The 22,628-nt window shown below is 33.9% G+C and overlaps 1 pseudogene across 1 annotated transcript; it reads left to right on the forward strand.

The window, feature by feature from the left end:
- Positions 1–6,822: 6,822 nt before the first annotated feature.
- Positions 6,823–15,735, forward strand: LOC143536669 (protein RRC1-like; annotated as a pseudogene). Its single transcript, XR_013135917.1, has 17 exons — positions 6,823–6,903; positions 6,970–7,096; positions 7,254–7,296; positions 9,387–9,447; positions 9,528–9,676; positions 9,755–9,871; positions 9,953–10,117; positions 10,211–10,323; positions 10,417–10,488; positions 10,568–10,789; positions 10,952–11,010; positions 11,135–11,216; positions 12,370–12,507; positions 12,590–12,814; positions 13,715–14,454; positions 15,183–15,346; positions 15,420–15,735. The product of XR_013135917.1 is annotated as a protein RRC1-like (transcript).
- The last annotated feature ends 6,893 nt before the right edge of the window (positions 15,736–22,628 follow it).

Consider the following 22,628-nt stretch of genomic DNA (forward strand, 5'->3'; position numbering starts at 1 on the left):
GAAGTTTGTTATCCAATATTAGTTTGAGGCTTTAATTTGCACGTAAGATTGGACTCTACAAGGAGAAAGGCAATAAACGAAGAAGAGGAGGAATTTGAAAAATTCTATGAGTTCACAAAAGGTAAATATGGGTTAGGTTCAAATAACAAGCTTGATTTTCCTAAGAAGTAGGGTATTTTAGTCTACCGCTTTAATATTGAAAAGACCTTACTTACGTGATTAGTACACATGTTTATGCAATTGTATAGTTTTCTATTATGTATAACAAAACTTGTGTGAACTCACCAACTATTCATTTAGTTGACTTTATTTTATAAATATGCTACAGATACAATTATTAGAGGGTGATGCTATGAAGAAAACACTAGACTTTGGTTACAACAATAATTGGTCAAGATGTTTTAAAATTTTCTTTTATTAAATGTAATTTCTTTGTTTTGAACTTGTGTACTTGAAGTTTTAATAAATTAATGATAATATTGTCATTTAATAGTGTCATATTTGTTTTGACCAATCTGCACGTCACACTTAGGCGTTTCTGCTTAAGCCGGGGTGTTACAATATTACTCATCATCTACCAATTTTTGTTCATCACCAAACCGAATCGCCATGTCTAACGACGGCGATTCAAGTGGCAGTTATGATCTTTCAATCCAAATTACAAACCTCCTAAAAGGTGGTCTCAAACCTACTCAAAACCAGAAACAAACCTCAGGAAATTAATCAAAATCAAAGAGCATGGCGGACATATTTAAATTACCGAACCAAAATATAAAGTAAAGTCAGCGGCCACCGTGGGCAACTTGAAAGCCACCAACACCGGCGGCGGCAATCAGTGCAAACAAACAATCAAAACCCTAGATGACAACAGCCCTACAGAAAAAATCCGGCCAGACATTGTCACCGTCAAAACAAAAAACGTTAATTGAAAACGGTGAAAAAATTGAAATCGAAGAAAAAAACGAAGAGGATTTCGAAGGAGAAGATGAAATTGATTGCAAGGGAAATGTGATAATGATTGAAGAACCTGAAGAAGGTTACGATGATTCATCTGATGAAGACGGCCTCGAGATTGAGCCGGACGGTGATGATGCTCTTTCTGATAATCTGTTAACGCAGGTCAAATTGGATAGCATTCCCCCCTAGTACAAATCTGCCTTTAATGACACGATGTACTACAGATCAATTTGGTTTCAAGATCAGAGGTAATGGTTTTGAGGGACTATTCAAACCCTTGTATTTGCAATCCTTATTTTATAGACCCTATAGTTTAGAAATTGTTAGATTCACCCTTTGAAAAAACTATTAATTCCACTAAAGATTATAAAAACCTTTTAACTTTATTAGCCCACTTAAAGAATCAAATAAATCAAATATAAATCCGAAAGAGTATGCTTTTTCCGATACGTGCCAAAATTTTAAAGATGTTACCTCGGAAGTTCCTCGGGATTATATTTTCGATGAAAATAACCAAAATAAAAAACATTGGCGAAATTAATATGACGAAAGCATGTGAAATTTTAAATAAATCATGGGAGTTTTTTATTGTGGTGCTACCAACACCATGACACTTGAACTCTCCGACATAATTTCAAATTCTAAACCTAAAATTAACCATATAAAGATCGCCAATATGGGAATAGTTCCAGAAAGAGGAGCGGGAACTATTTGTCTTTACGTTCCTTCATTGTCACATAAACTATTATCTATTAGTCACGTGACAAAGGAATTGCACAGTTTTAATGCACCCGACCATCTGTATCTTACAAGATATCAGGGCGGGATCGATTATTTGGCGTGGCACTGAACGCCAAGGGTTGTACTATGTGGAAGAAGTGACTTATGATGGTACTGTGATGTTGGCTCATGGAACAGTAAATAGAGTAGCTTGGTTATTGGTTGCTTCTTTTATCTCTTCCAGTTGGATATTAAGATGTTGAAACTGTTGCAAGAATGCATCAATATTTGCCTCCATATTTGTGGATTAAGTAATAACTATAATAATGAAAGATGGGTTAGAATGATCTGAAGAGGGTTAAGAGTGAACTGAAGGACACACAAGATTAATTTGGTGTGATCAGTGGAATGAAAGATTGTAAGAATGAATAACAAGCGAGTTCAATGAAAAGCAATGACTTTATATAGGATTAGAAAGGCGAGAAACTAGAATTTATCACGCCACTTCAATAATTACCTTTTTATTAATTAAAAAAGAAATATAATTTAAGGTGCTAATTGTCCTTTTCAATATGGTATAGTGATAGAAGGTCTAGGTTTTTCAATGAATACCTAAGTTTGATCCTCATAAACAACACGTTGTGAAGAGATAGCTCAATGAAAGAAGACTGGGATCTTTGTGATCTTCGGTTTGATCCTGAAGACGTCCGGGTTTTACAATCAGTGGGCTTTCGAGCAAGTGGGTTTTCCCAGTAACTGGAGTTAACTTGAAGGCGCTTAGGTAAGGGCTTCGTACGGCTGAGTTGGGTAGCTGGCGATAGCCTTTTGCAATTGGATCACCCTGTACGAAGTAGCTAGACAATTCTGTGTTTGTTAGCCGTTAAAAGATATCATACCAACTGATTAGCACGGTCAAACATTTGCCTCAAATGCATATATGGTGTGGTGCATTCAAACATGTAGTTAGAACAAGATACTAAAAGTAAAAGTCAAGCCTCTATTATTGCATATAATAATATTCTGGATAAATAAATTAGGGGTGGTTATTATGTCTCTATTAGTACCCATTAAATACTCACCAAGTTGCAAACACTACCATTCGTTCCATTTGGACACACTTTATTTAATGAGAAATACCAAAACTAGTCTTTCTTTTTTATTAACAGCAAATGCCTAGACACCACCAAAGAAAGTCATGGTCTATGCTAAAACAATTGGTCTTTGATAAAGCACGAGCTATTTAGGGTGATACCTTTTTATATCTTTATAGTCGACTGGCTTTAAAGGTGAAACCGTGAAATGCTTGCAAATTGCAAATACGGCCAGTCGGTCGGCTATTCTTCACATTGGACTAGGTGATTAATAGTTGTTGGAAGAAGATTTTTGACCATATTAACTTAATAAAATGAACAAACAGTCAAAGTTTCACTATAGCTTAGCATAATTACATCATAAGCATACAAACAAATATACTTGTGAACGTACATACATACATACTCGCGTATTTACAAAATATGATTGTTGTACGAACAACTGATTTTCTTGAAACTCGTAAAACTCACCAACTATTTGTAGTTGACCTGTTGTAACATGTTTTTTAGGTATACCGAATTTGGATTAGAAAGTTAATGTGCTACGTGTTTGACTTGCGATCAAAGTTGGGTGAATTGATGCAAGTATGCTAGTAAGAGGTAAAGCCACTTAACGGGCAGGATTTAGTTTGTATAACCTAGTTTGTAAATGAAAGATCGATGTAAAATATTGTAAATTAGTTTGTATTGTTCTTTATAAACAATGTGGCTGATAACAGAGGTGTCTGTTACATTCCCGTTTAACGCTTTCGCATTTTGCTAGTCGGGGTGCGACATTGCTAGTCGGGGTGCGACATTACATCAGGTCGTTCAAATCACGAGGTAATCTTCTAATCTAAACCTGATAATTTTAGGACTTAATTCGGATGATTATGTAAATAGATGCAGAACAAATACTCAATGAGTATTGAAAACAGATTTGATACAAATCTTGAATTTTACAAGTAGTTGGAATCAAAATTAATTTTTTGAATGATTGATTGTTTCAGATTGGAATCGAAATTAATTTTTTGAATGATTGATTGTTTCAAATTGTTGAAATATAACATGTTAATTTGTTGAAAAACAAGTTGTAAAATGTATCCGTGAAACTTATACGGAACTGTTTTGGCACAAAATGACATATACGGTGATTATCTTGTCATACTCACTAAGTTTTGATTGCAGATGTTGATTCTATGTGAAAGTGATGAAGATGATTCAAAAGATGACAAAGAAGTGATTAACATGATGAGAATTCGAGGATTTACACAAAAAGGACGAGTTCCAATATTTCTATATCATATCTCCTGATATACCTGATTAATGTGATTGAGCCAATCATGCTTTATATCAGGAGAAAATATATTACATATCGGATACAATGATGACGATTATTTCAAAATTTTGATCATCATCTATATATATATATAATCCGATCAAGATCAACAGACTGAATCTTCATGTAGCTGGGATGCTGTCAAGACTACTACATTAAATTGTTGGTTGTAATTAGATAGGTTCAAAGTCAAATCTTGTACATGTTTGAAGATTTGATTTTGTAATGTCTGTTTGATGTAGTTAGAATAAGACCTAGCTATATCCGAGGGGAAGTCTGTTAGGACATGAACGCCTATAGCTAGTGTTTGTATTAGGGATTATGCGTTAAATGTCATATATTGTATTGATGCACTTGGTTAGCACATAAGTCTACTAGGGAACGCATAACTTATGCGGTGCATAAGTTATGCGCCAAATAACATATACGCCCCTAGGATGTCTTATGAAGTCTATAAATAGCTATAGACTTATACGCTTTGTAGAGAATCTTTTGGGATTTGTAGAGAGAGAGAGAGAGAGTGATCAGAAACAGTCATATCTTTATGTAACGTGCCTTAATGTTAATGAAATGGAATTAATGTTACTTGTGTATTTTACTACTTTGTTGATTTCTGCGCTTCAAAGTTAAAGCCAATAACATCTTCGATTCTACGTATAAGTCTATGTCAGCGACACATCATTTCAAATTGTACCTGCTCGGATTCCCTCACATTATTCATGAGTGACCTAAGCCATTGATGTTGACACTTTTAAATTTTAACTAGTACTCCAACCAATCTCAAGCAGGAACTGAAAGAAGATGCTAACATACATACCTAATCAAGTTAGAATCTTTGTTTTGCATACGCTTACAATTATGTATAAAGTAGATATACTGATATAATAATACATTTCTCTTATATCTTCACATAACCTTTAATCCCAACCTTCATCCGTAGTGTTAAATGATAAGCACATCTTGATAATTAACATTTACAAGAGCAAGATTCATATAAAAGCTACTCAATCAAACCTAAACCTAAGTATATACGTTACCCAAAATTATCATTACTTATTCAACGTAAAAACAACTCGTCTATAACTCTCGTAGACATGCATAACTTTACAAAACAATCCTAGGCAATTGCTTACCACCAAATATCATCAAAATACATAAAAAAGACAACAAAATTTTTCCTGTAAAACTAGCTTCACAATTCACAAGACATACATCAAGTCCATTTTACACTAACACTATGTGTCTTCGTTATTAGGTTCGGAGTCGGTTAAACCAAATATTGAGCTGAAACCAAAACTGAGTAAACCAAACATAATAACCAATTCGGTTTAAAAGCGAAACCCAATAACCGAACAGGTAAAAAAAAACCTATTCTTTTGAAAAAATAAAAAAGTAGTTTTATTCGGTTGAAACCAGAACTGAATAAACCAATAATAACCAATTCGGTTTAAAAGCGAAACCCAGTAACCAAACAGGTAAAAAAATCCTTTTCTTTTGGAAAAATAAAAAAGTAGTTTTATTTGGTTTGAACCTTACTTAGTTCAGTTTAGTTTTCGATTCCACCCAAATAAAATCCCAAACCGAACAATCAAAACTAAGTAACCCAAAACCGGAAATTCATGTAAGAAAAATAACTATAGCATACCCCCTTTCGCGAGTGATTCACAAACGACGAAATTTTTTTCCTATCCCTTTATATCCTGATGAGCCGAAACCAAAGCTCTTAATTTTTTTGCTGAGTAATAGTTCGAATAAGTCTTGAACGAGCCCTCCGAAAGCTTGATGCTAATCAACGAATTATTGTTCTACGTCTTTAGCGATATATCCTCATCTAATTCTAGTCATTGAATAAATGAAACTTTAACGAATAACTAATAAATTTCCTAGATTTTATTTCTTTCGGCTATTCTTTGCATATTTCCTGGTAATATTAATAACAAAACTGATTTTTCCAATGTATAAATATATTTGACCGCATTCATAAGTAGTGGGAACCGAATCGGTCCATGGAGAAACTGATTCTTAATAAATAATTAGTGAGAACCGGGCAGAGCTTTTCGGGTATTAACGGGATAAGGATCCTATCAGGGTCGGTCGGGTCTGGAACTGGTAATTTTGTGCCATAACAAGCAATTAAGGCCCACTAAAGCCTACTACTAATGACTATCTCAATCACCTGGGCTGTATCTCACTAAGTCCACTTCTCAGCTGACCGGTGTCCACCGCATTATTATACCATGTATTAATTTCCCGTTTTATAGGCTTATCATTTATCAAATTTATCTTTTATTTTGTGATTTATGTGTATATTGTAAATTCGCGTAATACAGTTGTTTAATTAATATCGTTTCAAGGAAATTGTTGCCTTTTTATTATATTAGGGGCGACAACTCTTAGACCCAGCCCGAACCCGACACGAGGAAAAAACAGGTTTTTTGGGTTCAGTAACATGACCCGTTTAAAACCCAGTTTGGGTTCGGGTTGCGCATTCAACCCGCCAACTTGACACAGTTGACGCTTCTAGTTTGTATGTATATGTGATTCTTTAAGTTTTTAATAGTGATGCATAGTTTGGTGGTTTAAGCAGTTTGATATTATACACCTGTTGGATGCGTTTGTTGATCGTGAATGTGCCGTTGAGGTTGTAGTGGTTGAATTTGTTATGATAAATGCTTTTAATTGATCTTTGAAGTTAAGGGGATTTATATTTTGGCCAACAGATAAAAGTATTTTGGCGGGAAGATGAGTTCGTTTTCGATTAAACGGAAGAAAACGCCTTTTCAAAAACACCGTGAAGAAGAGGAGGCAAAGAAAAAGGTGAAGGTGTCTTGCATCTTCATAATAATATTGATACAGAACTCACTAAATGATTTATTTATACAGAGGACTGAGGATGAAACAGCTCGTTTGTATGCTGAGTTTCTGGAGTCGTTTCAAGGGGATGGCGCAGGGTTAAAAACTTTTGTTCGAGGTGGAACGGTTAACGATGAAAAAGGGAAACCTGATACGGGTTCGTTTCTTTAACAAGTCCTTGCATGCATTTTTCATGTTTGTTTTTTTCATTTTGAGTTTTTAGTATGATGCACATGTATGGATAAATGAATGATTTATTTTCTATGGACACATTAATAAACAAGTGGGCATTTTTATGCATTCACGAATCGCAGGTGGAAATTCTAAAGAAGTATCGGGTTCAAAGAAGGGGAGTAGGTAACAAGCGCCTTTGTTTAACTATGTTATATTGCTTTTATTATAAGGCATGCTTAATATAGAGCCTATATGGCGATGACATGATTAAACTCTACTTATCTTGCTTAGGCTAGTATCTTTAGTGAGCTTGGAAGCTTGTTATGTATAAATATTGGCTTGAATTTGATTAATGCTTCTTGATGTAATAATGTCTTCCAACAAAAAAGTCTAAGCTTCAAGCAACTAATGCTATTGATGTTTTCATAAGATTTATTACGCACTCTATCTTTACACTTAGTTGTACTTTCCTAACGTAGAATCGTGGTGGGCTGAACTATTTGTGTGCTCATTTTTAATAGCGGATGCATAGAATAGTTCGTTTTGTCCCTCCCTGTCTTGATAAACAGTGTTATCAGTTAACTTCCTCTTTCTTTTACAAATCCTCTTGAATAATGAGTTAGCTTTAATGGAAACTAGTGCTTTGCAATTGAGGTACTCGTGCCACACTATATATATCACATTAAGCGAATTGATCAGCTTGTATAGGTTAGTCTCATTTAAGCTTTTCCCGTTACCAAGTCTGGCTGGTTGGTAGCCTCTTAATGGTCATTAAGAGGCTACCTCTTAATGGTTCATAGCCTCTTAATGGTTAAAAGGTAACCTTAAGTCTGAATGGTTAAGAGGCTACATGTGTTTATTGTTATAGATATAGAAGTAGTTATAGTTAGCTAAGAAGCATTTGTTTGGAAAATGTATTATTGTTTGGGAATTATCTTGTTATAATGTTTTAGTTGCAATAGCAGATAATACTTCATAAAGAGCAAGTTTGCCAAGTATCCTCCAAGCCTTAAGATTCTGTTGTATAGTTTACTTCAATGCATTTGTTTTGGGATCAGCTTGTTTTGTCTTTTTTACGTGGCTTCTGAAACTTCTTGATTGCTTTTGGGATTCGTTTTATTTTGGACAAACCCTAAAATGTATTGTTTCTTGTGGTTTTGGATTAACCTGTAACATGTTATAGTTCTGGTCTTTGTTCAGTTTAAAACGGATTTCTTGTTCATTTTATCTTTGAGCATATATGCTCCAACTTCCAAAAATGTGATTTTTAGCTCTATTTCCAAATTTGTAGATGAAAGTACCATTACTTTGTTAAAAATGCATGCTACATAAGTATTTTTACAATGAGGTGTTTAATTAGTTGCTCTGTAGACGACTAGATGGTGGTGATAAGCGTTCTTACAGTCGAACTTTGTCTACATATCTAATCACATAGTTATTAAAAGCCCTTGCTTCTTACGCCTAGACCCATTTTTCAGGTGATGCTTAATAAATGCGCCTCTAGTTCCTAGGTGAGCGCTTCGGCATTGTCTAGGTTAGGAGCATGAGAAGATAAAAGCCAAGCAAAGGAAACGCAAGGAATGCTATTGAAACTTAGATCTTGGAGTAGTCAAAGGAATTGCATTCAATATTTTGTTCTTCAAGTTATGAAATTACATTTGAATCTTAGACTATTTTAGAACTTTTGGTATTAATAAAATGATGTTAAACGGTATATAATAGCTTTTATTTAGTTTATTTGAGGAATAATATTATTTTTCATATACATAATATATTTTAAATCTTTTTATTTAAGTGCCATTTTTTCCCAGGCCCTCGCTTTTTTTAGCGCCTAGGCCCCAGGTGAGACCTATGCACCATGAGTGCGCCTAGCGCATTTAATAACTATGTCTAATCAATAACTTATCTCTACAAGTGGAAACATAACAGAGAAAAAGTTATAATGTTCTAAAGCAATATTGATGAAGAGAAACTGAAATGAAGGTCAAACCTGCTCGTTATTAACGGGTATGTGCATTTTGAAGTATAGACAAACACATGTATTTGCATACACCCTACACATGTTAGTGTTTTAGCTATTTAATGTATATTAGTGTGTTTTGTATATGAAATCTGGTTTGTAAACAACTTAAAGTCTCACAAAAGAAGTGTGTCTCACGTACGTGATGTGTGCGCCTTCGCTTCTCGCCTCACGCTTTTTAAAACTAAGCTTAACTCTAGAACATGTAAATAACATATTGAAGATTATGCATCATTATATAATCTCTCTGCAGGTATGTTCCTTCTTTCATACCCCCTCCTATGGCAACCAAGGGTAAAGAACATGAAAGGCAGGTTAGTGACCTGACGAGATACTTTTTTTTTGGGTTTGACTATTTTATATCCGACTCTTAACAAAACTCTGCTACTAACAGAAAGATGAAGAGAGGCCAAAGGAGAAAGCCAAGGGGAAAGCTAGAAATATAGACTTTTTTATGGAGGAATTAAAACACGAACAAGAAATGAGGGAAAACGAATGCAAGAACGTGAACAAGGGCAAGACGGACACAGTGCTGCTTCTACTGTAAGATATTATCTTATTAATGCATATTTTAGGTCTTAATAACTTTTAAATAATATATTTTGTAATCTACCGTCTCAGATATCTAGTCGATTTGATGAGTTGCCTGATGAATTTAATCCAAGTGGGAAATTTGGTTTCTTTGATGATGGAGATCCTCAGACAACCAATCTTTATGTTGGGAACCTTGCACCTCAGGTCAGACAGTGATGCTAATACAGTGCTTGTATTGGACTGAATACAAGTTGACTATCTGTTTCTATGGTCAACATATTCCAGGTGGATGAAAATTTTCTCTTGCGGACGTTTGGAAGATTTGGACCATTGCTAGTGTGAAGATAATGTGGCCAAGGACAGAAGAGGAACGCAAGCGCCAAAAGAACTGTGGTTTTGTGGCGTTTATGAACCGTGCAGATGGACAGGCTGCAAAAGATGAAATGCAAGGTTAAGTTCTTTTAATTATTATTATTATTATTATTATTATTATTATTATTATTTATGCATAATTGATGATTAAAAAGTTGCTTAACGTTTCAGGGGTGGTTGTTTATGATTACGAATTGAATATCGGGTGGGGTAAATCTGTTTCCCTTCCTTCTCAGTCACTTCCTGCTCCTCCACCGGGACAAATGGCCATCAGGAGTAAGGAGGTATGCTACAGTTTTATATTTGTACAACTCTAGTTTTAGCATAACTACTAGTATAATTGATTTAAGATGATGATTTAAAACAATGACTTGCAGGGTGCTACTGTGATCTTGTCTGGTCCATCAGGTCCTCCAGTTACTACTGTCCCAAGCCAAAACTCTGAGCTGGTAGGTTTTGCATGATACTGATACGTTGTGTTTGTTAATTATAAATAATTTGTAATATATTATCAACTTTGGTGCTTAGGTTCTTACGCCCAATGTGCCTGATATAACTGTTGCTCTGCTTGATGATGTTCGTCTGCGCAAAGTTATTGATACAATGGCTCTTTATGTTCTTGATGGTGGTTGTGCTTTTGAGCAAGCTATAATGGAAAGGGTTCGTGGAAACCCGCTTTTTAGTTTCTTGTTTGAACTTGGTTCCAAAGAGCACACGTACTATGTTTGGAGGCTGTATTCTTTTGCTCAGGTACGTAAATTGGTCCATTCTTTAAGGTATTTGAAGTACCTTTTCTTTTGATGACAAATTAATGTAAATCATGCCTGAGTATGATCTCTCTTGATAAAGAATATGTTACGAAATTTGAGATATTATGTCGAATAAAAGAATTCTTTGGTCTCTCAAATGCAGGGGGATACTTTGCAGAGGTGGCGAACCAAACCTTTCATCATGATAACTGGTAGTGGGAGGTAATATTAATATGCATGAAACATATCTTGATACTTAATTTGTAAATCATGCATATGTAGTCTTTATTTTTTGCATAGGTTTGTCATTAATGATATTCATACTTTATACTGTTTGAATGTGTAGGTGGGTCCCACCTGCTTTGCCAGTAGCTAAGAGCCCAGAGAACGAGGATACTGGGGCCACATTTGCTGCAGGAAGAAGCAGGGTACATTTTTGTTCCTGTATTTTATCTTTATTGTGTCACACTGTTAAAACAAGATCATTAAAAAACTGGTTACATGGATCAGGATCGTTTTGGAAGTTTCAAATAATTTAAGAACTCTTAACATATATTTAATATTATGAGGATAGTTTAATCATTTAATATATGTAATTACATGATTATGTATATGTAATTTGGTTATTACACGTACGTAAACTTGCGATTAAATATATGGAATCATAAAGTTTGCATATAATAAATGACGCAACTATACGTCAAGTAATATAAATATACAAGTAAATAAACTGATTAATTGTTAGAAGTTCGTAAATTTCTTCGAGTTCTAAAGGGATACAAACAATGGGTAAAGTTAAAATGCAAAGGGAGACAAAAATGAGAATTGTGAGAAGGATTTGAGGCCACGCAACACCCCCCCCCTAAAAAAACATTCAAAAAGAATCATACTCAATATATAAATAAAAAACGGGAAAAATATTAAAAAACCACAATGTTTCCCCCGTCACTCCTGTTCCCAAAAAAAAGAGAAAGAAAAAGAAAAACCGACGAGAAGACACAATGCCAAGAAAAAAGACACAATCCAAACAACACAATGATAAAGAAAAAAAGACAATAGATCGCAAAATATAACACAATGCCGAACAAAATATGACACATTTTGAGTAATAACACAATATCAAGAAAAAAAGACACAATGTCAAGGCAAAAAAGACAATCAATGATGAAAATAAACACAAAACACAATGATAAACAAAAAGACAATGATCTTTGTCACTCAACATTGTCTTTTTCGAGGGTTTTTTTTTTTTTGTTTTTTTTTTGAGAACGAGGAAGACGTTGGAAGCATTTTTGTGTTTTTACATTTTTCGTTTTTGTATTAAAATTTGAGTTATTATTTTTTTTATTACCTGCTCATTTTTGTCCCCCTTTGTAGAATAACTTGACCCTACAAACAATATAGATAAAATTTAATTGAATTTAAATTTTTGAACAAAAAGTGTTTGGGTCAAGTTGGTCAGTCCAACATGATCAACCCCTTACAAAAAAATTACATGTCGTGTATGTATATCTTTCATTTGAATCCAGCTAGATGTGGTGAAGTTATTCACTAACCTGTTTTGCTATTATTCATGTGCAGCGTGTGGAAGTTGAACGTACACTAACTGATGCACAAAGAGACGAATTTGAAGACATGCTTCGTGCCCTGACATTAGAAAGAATTCAAATCAAGGAAGCAATGGGTTTCGCATTAGATAATGCTGATGCTGCTGGAGAGGTAATCGGGACATTGTAACTTATGACCTTAAAACATGTTTTTGTATTCGTTTGTTTCTTAAAAACGGCTATGTTTATTACAGGTAGTTGAAGTGTTAACCGAGTCTTTGACACTTAAAGAAACACGAATACCCACAAAAGTTGCAAGACTCATGCTCGTCTCAGACATTCTTCACAATAGTAGTGCCCCTGTAAAGAATGCATCTGCTTACCGCACCAAATTTGAAGCAAATTTGCCTGATATACTCGAAAGTTTTAATGATTTGTACAGGAGTATTACGGGAAGAATCACCGCTGAGGCCCTAAAGGTAAACTATATATTATACAGACGGCAATTTTGACCCGTTTACTTATGAATAGGCATGTAAACGAATCGAACAGACACGTATGGGGCATGTTCGGTTAATGTTAACCGCACAAACTGAACGTGGGCAATTAAATGAACGGGGTTTTCGTTTTTGTGTTCCTTTGTTAAGAAAATGGTTGTTTTTTTGCGTGTTCATTGATAGTATAACGAACGGTTCATTAATGTAAACAAACGAACATTGGTGAAAGGAGACGAACGAACACAAACAGGGCATGTTCGCATTCGTTCATTTAATATTAACCGACAAATAATGGAACACGAGCAATTACATGAACAAGGTTTTTGTGTTTGTGTTCGCTCGTTAAGGTAATGAGTGTGTTCGTGTTTGTTTATATTCATTTATGTTCATTTGTTGATGGTGTAAATCAGCGGTTCATGAACGTATACGAATGAACATTAGTAAATTTACACCAATGAAAGTAACATGTACATCAATTTTTTGGCCAAAAAAACTTGATACAACTTGACAAAATTGTGATGGCCTGAAAATTTTAAATGAATAATTGATAACTGACTTTATATATATATATATATATGAAAGCAAACAAACGAACTTAAAGTAGCGTAAACCAACAAACATAAACGAATTAACATAAACAAACGCACTTATATGTGTTCATGTTCATTTAAATGAGCAAAAAAACTATTCATGTTCGTTCTTAATTAAATAAACGAACTTACCTTCGAACGGTTCACGAACGAACTGAACGTTCCGTCGTCAACAGGCCTATGTACGAATGGGTCAATTAATCTCTTGTACACCAGGAACTTTTGTCCCATCTACTTATAAATGGGCCAATTACTTGTGACTTAATTTTGACCTGTTTTAACTCTTATTCAGGAGCGGGTACTGAAAGTTCTGCAAGTATGGGCTGACTGGTTTTTATTTTCGGATGCATACGTAAATGGGTTACGCTCAACATTTCTCAGATCTAGCAACTCTGGTGTTATATCCTTCCATTCAATTTCATGAGAAACCGTAGACCGGTCAAACCATGATGACCCTGGAGATACTGGAAAAGTCAACCCAGATGCAGCATTAGCAATAGGCAAAAGTGCCGCCATGAAAGAGCTAATGGGCCTCCCTCTTGCTGAGCTGGAAAGGCGGTGTCAGCACAACGGGTTGTCTCTCATTGGCGGCAGAGAGGTGATGGTTGCACGGTTGCTGTATCTTGAAGAGTCGGAAAAACAAAGGGGCTATGAACTCAATGATAGTTTGAAATATGCTCAAAATAGTTCTAGAGAAAGTAATGTTGATACCGGGCCTGGGCCTGTGGGATTTTCTGGAAGGCATCACAAAGTGGAGGATGATAGGAATATTCTGTCAGAATCCTTACCGGCAAGGATTCCAATCCCACAACCTGAGTTGAAAGTGTTTTCTAATAAAGTCAAATCTGATTCTGTGTTGCCTGCTTCTAAGTGGGCCCGAGAAGATGATGAACAGAAAAGTAATAAAGATCTTGCGTTGGGTTATTCGTCTTCTGGAAGTGAGAAAGCTGGTGGTGGTCTTGGTAATGCTGACGTGGCAGATCATACAAGCATTCTTACAAGTTCTGACAGTGGACTCAGTGACGAGAAGAGGTATACTTTATTGCAGGGTGGCAATTTCTAACATGACCTGTTTAAAAACCGGATCTACCCGAGCATGACCCGTTTTAATATGTGGTTGACTTGTTAACCCGTTTAAGGGGTTTTGAAAAATATATATATATATATATTCAAATTTTAAAGATAAAAAGTATTAAATTTTAAAGTTAAATATTTGATTTTCCTCTTTTAACGGTTAACTTCTAAAAGTGACTAATTTTTCTCTTTGAATCATTTCATCATCTTTTCACTTCCAATAATTTTATTTTGTTAGCTTAAATTCATAAATCCAAGTGTTTATTGGGAGTGAGAGATGAAGATACGAAAACAATTAAACAGGCACCAATACAAAAGAAGGTTTTATTTTAGTCAAGGGCAATTAATTGTTTAAATTGTTACCAAGTCATTTGGTACTGCTCATACTTATGAAAGAACATAAAACAGATAGACCTGAAACACGACTCGAACACGACACGTCTTAAGTGGGTTCAACACGACATGAATTAGAATATGGGTCTGGTTAGGGTAGGAAAATTCTACCTGCCAACCCGACAAGATTGACATTCCTACTTCATTGAGCGTATTTGTTATTTTATGAAAAATAAAAATATAGTGCTAGTTTTAAGCTCTTAAGGTATTACTAGATTTATGCCCTGTTATTGTTATTTTTACAAATTAACACCCATAATTAAATGGCTGCTTGATTGTTGTGCACATGGCAGACACGAATTAAGGCAGATTGAGGTGGCTTTGATAGAATATCATGAATCTCTTGAAGAACGCGGAATAAAAAAAGAAGAAATTGAAAAGAAAGTGGTGGCACACCAGAAGTATTTGCAACATAAATATGGCTTAGTTGATAGCAGTGAGGAGGCATCACACAACAGTGAGTTTTTATTTATTTATTTTTTCTCCTTATTTAACATTTTGGTATATATTTATAATATATATGAACGCAGGGACATCGTCTACAGAGAGAAGGGAGAAAAGAGAGGATTCACGGGAATCTTCTAAGCGTTCTAGAAGTCATCATGACAGTGAAAGCCCGCAGAGGAAATCATCAAGTAGAGACCGGGAGAAGGGTAGAAGTTATGAGCCACAAACTGAAAGGGTCCATGATAGAGATAAACGTAGAGACAGAGACCGTTACAGCATGAGAAGATAAACTTATTTGGAACTCTTACATGTGGTCGATTGATACACTAAGCAAGCAAGATTTCTTAGACAAGTACATTTGGTTATTCGGGTATGGGTTGGCAGTCGGAACTAGAGGTGGAAAATAGGCAAGTTGGTAATGAGTCAAAATGGCTCGGGTCAAATGTGTAACGTTTTGTATGGGTTATGGGTAGGGTTGGGTCAGGTCGACTTAGAATTTTTTTTATATTAATTTATATCTTTATACATGCGTAGGTATGCATGTATTTATAATTTTATATATATATATATAGAAAGTTAATTATTATGGAAAAAGGTGTTTCATGTTAAAACTTATATAAAGTTAAAATAACTCTGCTATGACTGGGATTATACTGGTATGTATGTGTGTGTGTGTGTGTGTGTATGCGTGTGTATATATGTAGGTATATATATTACATATGTTTTATAGGGATGCATTATTTTCAAAAGCAAGTCTAATGGTGTGAGAACTACGAGATTCGTATAATGCGTTTGTATATTGTACATAAAATATAATTAGAGATAGTGGGAGAGAGAAAAATTACGTATTTGTTAGGTCACATTTGAAGCAATAGGTAGAAATGCATTACGCGGTTCTCGTAGATCTCAACATATGTATGTATATACGGTGTCTTTGCGCGCACATACTCTTCTAAACTTATCCTTGTTTAATTTTTATTTTATGTGTTTTGACTTGTTGGACGGATATAAAAAACATAACCTAAATCAAGCAATTTTTTAAACAATGGGATAAATCTGCTACATCTAGTTGGGATTAAAAAACCGAACTTTATTATGTTTCTTGGAGCTTATGTTTTTGACAAAATTGTAGGTTCATGTTTTAGCTTGTGCAAATTCGCCTGTTCTGCTGCAAACACAAGCAGTGTGAGGATAATAGTCCGACCCGGTTTCCTGCTAGTGTTGGACATTATGTGGGGGAAAGTATGGAATATATGTAATCTTTCTCACATGGTAGATTAACAGATGATATTTGCTGTAAAAGACATGGTAACCTTTTTGCTTACCGTTGAGAATCTGATTGGTTTGTTGTGCGAATGAGAATGAGAAGATGTTTTGGATCGCGTAATTAAAGCATAGATGATGGAGTATCACATGTAGATTTTGTTTTCACTTATTGCTCATATAGGTTTACCTCGAGCTATTTGGGTCGATTAAAAGTTAACTTATTGTGACTTCTGAATGATCACAACATAAATATGGTAAGCAAATGTCTTTGACTAGATGGTTTTCCCACTTTGTTGCAGCGGAGAATTTGTATGTTATGTTATTATACAGAATGTGTTCTGCATATTAACATGTGCTCATATATAAACTAAAAAAAAAATCATAAAATGTGGTATTTTTAAGGTAAATAGGGATGAGATTGCTATCGCGGTAGAGAAAATACCCAAAAAAAAAAAGAAAAAGAAAAAAGAAAAGGTTCGCCAGTACTGGTACCAATATTGTTCACTTGTAACTAAAATATCAAAATGGAAATTAGTAAAAAAAATGCAAGCCAGGTACTGTACCAATTATGGTTGTGCCCCCATAATTGTAAAATTTTTTGGGCTAAATGCGAGAAATTTTGGTCTTTAGTAAAAAAAGGTTTTTTTTCTTAGGCTTAAACAATTAAATTTTTAAATGGGTTTATTGGTTGTGATTTAGTTTGAGCAATTTTATTTTAATCTTTTTTTCTTTTTATAAATATTAGCTTAAATGAGTTGAGTAATTGAGTGTAAATATTAAGAATACATATATTTTTAAAAAAATATATATAAATAATTTATTTATAAAAAAATAAAAAATTCTAGTCTAGCAGGTGATCTGGCAGGGGACGGTCACCCTCCCCGCCATCCTCAAAGGTGCCCCTTGATACATGCATGGAAATGCTAATAATTCACTGGCACCTTTTACTCGACATTTTATTAATTTTCTAAATAAAAAAATAGTAACAATTTAACATTAATCACTTATTGTCGCCAAGTATTTGAAATGCTTAATTATAATCCATCAATGTTATTGATCCAAGCAAGTGCGAAAATAGTGTACGATTTCAAAAAATAACTTATTTTAAATATAAATCTGTTTTAACAAAATTTATATGGGCATGTTGACAAAAAAAAAAGGTACAACTAAAACTAGAGAAAAATACATAATATTAAAATTAAATAAAAATAGCTCGGGGATGCTTAAGTTTTGTAGGTTAGCAATGTGTGTCACGAGATCTAATCATAATCTAAAGTGTTTTTCTTGATTCTGCAACTCTATAATGATATCTATAACGTCACCTTGCTCGAAGGGTCCATCACCTACTACGGCAATTTTGCATTTCTGTCATCCTTTAAAATCATATTACGCAATATGCTACACGAATATTCTTTATCTTGCTTGGATTTGTTATCGTGCCGGTTGATTAAGTATACCCCATCTATATTTTAAAACCCCAAAATCTAACTCAACGTCTTTTCTCACAGTCTCTTGCAACTTCTTAACTTTTTTTTCTCTTCAATTGACCACGCATACGAGTTCTCAAAAAAAATATACGTTTACAATAAAAAAATAAATAAAAACATTGTTTGTCATATATTTATGGTAGCATCCTCTCCGGTTTGTTTCTTGTATTGTAATTAGAATATACTATTATTTTACCTGGCGCGTTGGCCAGATCCGTAATCTGTTTATGTACCTATCGCGTTGCAGCCGTGCACTATTGTGGGCTCGACTGGTACTATAATTAAACACAAAAAATAAATTTTTCAACATTCAAATACAACAAATTAACATATTCAAAAAAAACAAAAAAAAGCGGCCAAAAAGAAAACCGTGGGTTGCAGCGGCGAACAATGCGAATTTTACCGCATTCAACGCTGTCTGCACTAAATAGAAAACAAAATGTTCTAAATAAAAAAAACCGTTTTAAATTAAAAAAACAAACAATAAAATTAATAAAATACCTAAAAAACAAATATGAAACAAAAATATGTCTAAAAAATATGGATCAATCGGGTACTGTCAGGTATGGATGAGATCGATACCATATATGTACCTAAAATCAATAAATCTGGGTAACCATACCCAATTTTATGGTGCGGGTACAGGTACCGGTACATGTACGGGTACAGATACTTTCGGGTACGGTACTCTCTTTGGTACCACTTTGTTCTTTTTATAAAAATTTTCACTAAACTTGGTATCGGTATCGTACAATACCGACAAACAATTATCTATAATACCAAACCAAACCGTAATACCACAACCAAAACATAATACTAAAACTAAAATTGAAATAAACCGTAATATAAAATCCATTATAATCAAGTAATGAATCTAAAACATACAAATTCTCTCAAATTTTTTTTTATCAAAATGTTTAAAACAAAATTAACTTATGCAAAGAAATTAAGTTAACATTAATGTAATCTTCACTAGTCAACTTTTCATTTTCCCTTTTTTATTTTTTTATTGCTTCCTTAATTTCTATAGAAAAACAAGAGAGAAAGTTAATACATGTTATTTCATGATATCCACAATTACACATACATGATATAAAAATGGGGAAAGTGAATATGGGGCTGTTAGGCATCTAAATTTAGATGCGAAACCACCAAAACTACGTAGTTTTGGTTCAAATAAATTAAAAATTGATTTTTTTCCATCAATTTCTTCTCTAGCTTCCTCACCATCAACCACATTGGACTTGGAAGCAATCCTCTTCATCCATTATACATCTCAATTGGACAAACAGATAACTAATTCTTTCGTCACCAAATTGATGCATGGCCCAACTCCTCCAGATTGATGCATCAAAAAAGGTTATTATATTCTTATTTTCTTTCTATGAATTTCTAACCTAAAAATTCTTATTGACATTTTTAAATTTTAAATTAACCTGAAAAATAATACTTCTATCTTTGAATATAAATAAGTTGTTTCATACTTCATCATTATCAATTAATTGCTTATGGGATTATATGAAAAGATGGTTCGATTTTCATTGTTACCATTTGTTGTGCATAAAATAAAAAAGAAATAGATAAAAGAATCGAGATTATGGAGTCTACAGCCTCATTATTGGATTGCAATAGATCGTAATTCTTAAGGACGGATAATTACGATTTCTGAATAAAAATGGCAGGAAGGTGTGCATATGTGACATATTGAAGATAAGGAATTGATGGAAAGAAACCAAGATAAATCAATTTTTAGTTGATTTGAACCAAAACTACGTAGTTTTGGGCGTTTCGCATCTAAACTTAGATGCCTAACAGCCCCATATTCACTTTCCTCATAAAAATATATGAGTATAAACAATATATCAATATGCACATATAGATCGAGAAGGAACTGATTCAACCTATATATATTAGGTTTTGAAAATCCCTCTTATAAGTTAAGTCATGAGTGTTGGAAATATAATAAAAGCTCCTACATATTCTAAACGGGTACCAATACCCATACTTGTACCTGTACCTAAAATCAGCAAATTTGGGTACCCGAACCAGTACCCAATAAACACATACGGGTACAGGTAGTGATACTGAACTGGTACGGGTATTTGAGAAAAAAAATCTCATCCCTACTACCAAGTAGACCAATCTATTTATTTGCAGCACCAAACTTCATATTTAGTATATAGTATGTAACATATAATATCCATGTTCGTCTGAAAAAAATTGGTGAACAACAACCTCCCATGTAGATTAGGTTATTCAAATTATCTTACTACTATAATAAAAGGGTACTTCATTGTGTCACTTGTCAAGCTCTCATCACTCCTCACTTTTTTAACCCATATTCAATAAATGGTTTTTATTTCAGATCAATCCGTCCAAATAATAGTTTCTGGATCCTTTTATTATTTTGTCTATTTCTTTTCATAACACACACCCAACCCAAATAACAAACCCTAATTCCCATCGCCGTTCATCCCCACCGCTGTCTCTAATAAAAGAATGCATATTCTTGCCACTTGTCAATCTCATAGCCACCCTCACATTTTTTTCAACCCATTTCAATATATAGTCCTTATTCTTTAAGTCATTTAAATATATGAATTCAATGTTTTTATTAAATGTAAATCATAACCGATTCATTCATTAGCAGATGATCTCAAATGGCATCATATTAATTAATTAAAAGGTATGATATTTTATGTGCATGGATATTTTTTCTGTTGGTTTAATGGATACTGAATCATTTATTAGGGTTGGAATACACTTGAAGAACCTTATTTTCCACACAGAAGTGTTATAAGCAGACATATTTGTTACCTTATCAAGAGTTACAAGCAGATATAGACTAAAGATTTTGATTTTTGATAAACAGTGTATACCGACCAATACAATCATAAATGTAGTATACAATGAAGGTTTTACTTATTTGCAACATATTTGTGTAATCTTAGTTATGTAATTTATGTTATTTTAATGTAAATTGTAATTTTGTTAACATTATATGATCATTTTTGTTGATTGTATTTCACTTAATGGTTAAAGTTTAAAATTTTTATCAATTAACTGTCACAACCCAACCTAAGGCGGAAATGTCGGAGCGTGATCCGATTGCTCACAGCTCGAAGATACTATCATATATGAAATGTGACAATATCTAATTAATTATTTTATTCAAATGTGCATACAATATTCAATACAACAATTCAATTCAAATCAATAGATACAATCATTTAAATTCAAGTTTTGTATTCAATGTAACCCTAAGGTCTTTCTAAGTGTCCATACTTCAACTTCAAGTAACCTGCATATGCGTAGAAAATGGAGTTTTGTCAACAAACATGTTGAGTGAGTTTACCACCAAGTTTTGACACAAAAAATAATGCTAATATAATAAATAAGCAAAACATAATAAATGCGGTAACGAAATCAAACCATAAGTAAGAAAGTTGTCAATTAAACCATTGCCAAGCGAATCGGGCGCCGGTAAATCAACTATGAGCAAATAATGAGAATAAGACCGTTGCCAAGCGAATTGGGCGGTGGTCAATATAGTGAGAACCCAATACATGGGGATATGTGGGATCTCTCCGAGCATGAATGCGCACATAACAAGTAAGCACATAACAAGTAGATTTGATTAATCACACACAATTACACGTTTGCTATTTTTGATATGTATGTATATAGAGATGTGTATGTATAGTATGATATATGCATATGTCCCCAAAACGTTTGTGAAAATTGAGTAAAATAGGGGAATGATAAAGCTCACCTTAGATTAAAGGCAAGTGAGTATAATTAAGAATAAACGAGTCAACGGATAAGCAAGTCGTCCAATACGCGTCAAACGAGATAACTGATCAGAACCTTAAACTTTGTGATATGAAACTATAAATAAAAACGAACTTAATGCCGCTAGAATCAATCCAAATGGATGAGTAGAACTCTAGTTATGTTGAATTAAACGTTCAAGCGAGCTGGTACTGACCAGAATCCGAACAGCGAGTCGGAAGTCGGTTTTTGGTCAGTAGCCTTAAAATTTCGTTACGAGAATAAAAGTCTTCTCAACCGAACGTTGAATACGACCAGAAGCATGAGAAAACGCTCAAACTTATTGACTGTTTTACCCTTTATCGGGTTTTAAAGCAATTGACCAGTCAACACCCTTCAACCACCGAAATTGATTGAAGGCTATTGACTAGGGAATATGTATGAATGGTTATACAGTTTACAACTTACCCGGAAAGTGAAAGGATTGATGAGAAACGGAAGTCAAAGGTCCTAAAGCAAGCTAAGTTAACGAACAAGTCTTGTATCTTTAACGAATATGCAAAAACCAAAGGGTTTGCGAGATGGCAGTGGCTAGTGACGGCTGGAGGAGATGTATTAGGGTTAGATTAAAGTTTACAGCAAGGAATTATGATGTGTTTATATAGGAATAGCTAAACTGAACTAATTATAGGCTTTTTGGCCCGTTTAAGCAAGTATATGCGATTTAAGGAAAGAATCAATGAAATATACTAAAATATATAATCTTGA

This window comes from Bidens hawaiensis, unplaced genomic scaffold (assembly GCF_021521415.1).
Source record: "Bidens hawaiensis isolate Kalapana, Puna unplaced genomic scaffold, B.hawaiensis_p1.1 tig00010855_1, whole genome shotgun sequence".
Classification (NCBI taxonomy): domain Eukaryota; kingdom Viridiplantae; phylum Streptophyta; class Magnoliopsida; order Asterales; family Asteraceae; genus Bidens; species Bidens hawaiensis.